Consider the following 3,108-nt stretch of genomic DNA (forward strand, 5'->3'; position numbering starts at 1 on the left):
GATACAGCTGGCGAACGCCCACCTGCGCGGCTGTATCTTGAAAGCCACCTGTGGCGGGAGCAGAGTATGCCCTCCCTTTGTTTTCGCGGCTGAGATCGTGTTGATGGGAGCGCTGGCACGAAGCTCATTTCGCTCGCTGTTGCTGCTGCGCTGAGTCACTCCAGCGTTTGACATCCAGTTTCCGCAGTCATCGAGTGAGATGAGTTTATGTTTGCTTGTGGGCGCGTGATGCCATGCTTGTTAATTTACTTAGTAGGGCTATGTTTACAAGTTTATACGGCCGATAAGTCAATTATCCTTACTTTGTATTGATGTCCACTAATTTGCAATAACAATCGATGCTTCGTCTGTCGGGCGAAACTGCGACATGTACATTATGTCAAGGAGTCTTTTAAAACACATAATAGACAAACAGCTTTGTTCTGCCTTTCCAGATCCACTGATCGAAAAGGCGGACTTACTTTCGTGACCGATTGGAACGTCCAAGTAGCTAGAGACTCACTTTTAAAGGGATGATTTCTTCGTGGCATCCTTCGAGTTTTCCACAGCTACTAGTGCTGCTGCTGTCTGGCACGCCGTGTCCGGGCGTGGTTGTGAAGTACATGTATGTAATGTACCTTTTGATTTGAACACACCTCGTATATGAGGCGGAAGTTGTGGGCAAACATGAAAATGTTATCTTCAAATTACAGTATGATACGTTTCTGGAAAGATAATAAACATGGTGCAAGTTTCTTCATGTGGTTAAGTGATGCGAGGCTTGCAATAACGCACCGCAGTTTCAAGAGAGCAATACGCAAGCAAGCGAACACTTCAGCTACGATGCGATGTGATGTATGAGGGAATGACAGTGCTAACCTTCTCGCAGGCTAGCAACAATGATGCACAACAACGCATCGAGACAACACGTCCCCCTGTGTTCTGTGCACTACGTAGACATACTGAAGTAGTGTACGCAAAGTAGCACATAACATTACTTCACAACTGTCGTATGCCGTCAGCATCACCGTCAAATATCGTCGATTACCGAAAACATCACAGAAAGCATCACTTACGTCACCACCGTGCATGGGATCTGCATAATTTTGAATCGTTTGCTTTATGGTCTCGAGAGCGAAACTGAAGACAAGAAGTAATCAAGTCATGTTTGTTTTTATCTTTTGTAGAAATAAGACCTCAGCCCACGCAGGATTTTGCAGAACATTCATGTCTCCTGGTAATAATTACTTATACCATTTGAAAAGCAAAAAAAAAAAACATAACCGCTCTGTTGAATGCTTGGGGAGTTTTTACTGAAAAGCGCCCAAGTTGTGTTCCGGACCCTCAGATCTGCTATACATGAAATTTCCTCAGTCGATTTTATCAAACGGACTCAAAACACTCATCAGTCCAAATATAATAAATAATTTATTGACATTCATCGGCGGCGAAATAAGAAGCGCTGGGTTGAGGACGCTTTTTATCCGATTTCAGGTAGTGATTCGTTGTAGTTGCAACAGTTCTTGTTCAGTGAAACTCAGCCATAGAATCCACGACCGTATCCTCCGTAGCCTCCAAATCCGCGACCGTAGCCCCCGTATCCGCCGTATCCTCGGCCGAAGCCGCCGTATCCTCGACCGAAGCCACCGTAGCCACGTCCAAATCCACGTCCGTAGCCGAACTGGGCCGATGCAAGGCTGCACAGGACGACCAGCACAACGAGGGTGACGAGGAGAGTCTTGCTGCTCAGGGAGATCATGGTTGCGTTCTTCTGCAATAATAAAGACGAGTAAGTGACCCTAACCGCCATATGAAATCTCTTGCTCGGTGTGCACACAGTGCATTCCCCAGTTTGATGAAAAAAACAGAAGCGCTTCGTCATCCTAAACTATTGCAACCTAATTCTACTAGGATGATTTCTCCGTCACCAACGTATTTCGCAATATAAGCAGTCATTCCTTCGTCCTCGTCTCGACAGGTCTGCTTCTTGTTAAGTAATGCTTGTTAAATATGAACTTCCAACAACTTGCCCAAGTTTCTCTACTAGACGTAGAGAAACTTGGGCGAAGAGAAACTTTTCACTCACGATTGCTCCAAATAAGCGTTGTACAAATAGCATTTCATTCTTTAAATCAATAAAGTGGAGAGTTTAAAGGACAGCGCGAACAATTCAGTTCAGTAATAATTGGGTGGTTCAGGTCTGAATAGGACTAAATGAGCACTACTTACCTCCGAACTTCGACATTACGAGCGATGCCGCAAGTCCTCGGGAAATAATTGCATTGCTACTTTACTTTGTTTGCGGAAACCGAAACACATGTCGACATATATTGCTACCAGTCAATTGTGAAATTATTTGAAACTGCCTCATAGCATTTAACAAACTTTCAAGTGAAATCACAAATAACCGAGCAAGCTGGGTTAAGCAATGTCTGCTGCTCAAAATATTGCAGTGCTGCCACCAACACTCACCTGTTACGGTTCTTTACAATGGCTGTGGAGGATGGTCTGGGGTCTCTGGGAACTCAACAGGAGCCTTTATAGCAGTGGAGGCACACACGTGCCGAAGCGACCTTCGCCTCCATAGCGTTCGCTAATCGAGGGGCGCAGATCTGTCGCGAAAGGCCATTTCGCGTCAAGAATCAAAACATGGCAGTGACACGTGGCGTGCCAAGTCAAGATTGCTGTTTCTTACCGGAATACATGACATTCCCAAACATTCATTTTTTTCTGCTGAGCCTCCGGCCAGACGTGCAGATCTTATTCTGGATTCTTTTCACTTCTTTTCCAAGGCCAAAACTGCACCAGTGTAAGAGAGCGAAAAGCGTCGATAGAGACTAGTGTTGTCTGCGCAACTGGCGCCTTCCTTTCTTTCTGCCGCCTATGTTTTTTTTTTGTGTGTGTGTTTTGATATTCAGTGCACCGAACGTGCATCCATTTCCGCGAACCCAATCAGCGCTGCTGTTCACGTAGATAATAGCGCACAGTGTAAGAATGGATTGTAAACTGCGCTAAATACGAATTTCTGTAAAAACATTGCAGAACGACCGTCCGTTTTGAGACTACACAAGACACGAGTACCGATTTCAGCATCTCAATCAGATGTCAAACAGCAAAGAAAGTCATTGA

At 45.1% G+C, this 3,108-nt stretch overlaps 1 long non-coding RNA gene across 1 annotated transcript; it reads right to left on the reverse strand.

Annotated features, from left to right (window-relative positions):
* Positions 1 to 1,397: 1,397 nt before the first annotated feature.
* On the reverse strand, positions 1,398 to 2,866 carry LOC119448430 (uncharacterized). Its single transcript, XR_005191105.2, has 3 exons — positions 2,675 to 2,866; positions 2,452 to 2,591; positions 1,398 to 1,750 (listed from the first exon to the last, which is right to left on the reverse strand). It is a non-coding gene; the product is annotated as an uncharacterized LOC119448430 (long non-coding RNA).
* Positions 2,867 to 3,108: the final 242 nt, after the last annotated feature.

The sequence above is a fragment of the Dermacentor silvarum genome, chromosome 4 (assembly GCF_013339745.2).
Source record: "Dermacentor silvarum isolate Dsil-2018 chromosome 4, BIME_Dsil_1.4, whole genome shotgun sequence".
Taxonomy (NCBI): Eukaryota; Metazoa; Arthropoda; class Arachnida; order Ixodida; family Ixodidae; genus Dermacentor; species Dermacentor silvarum.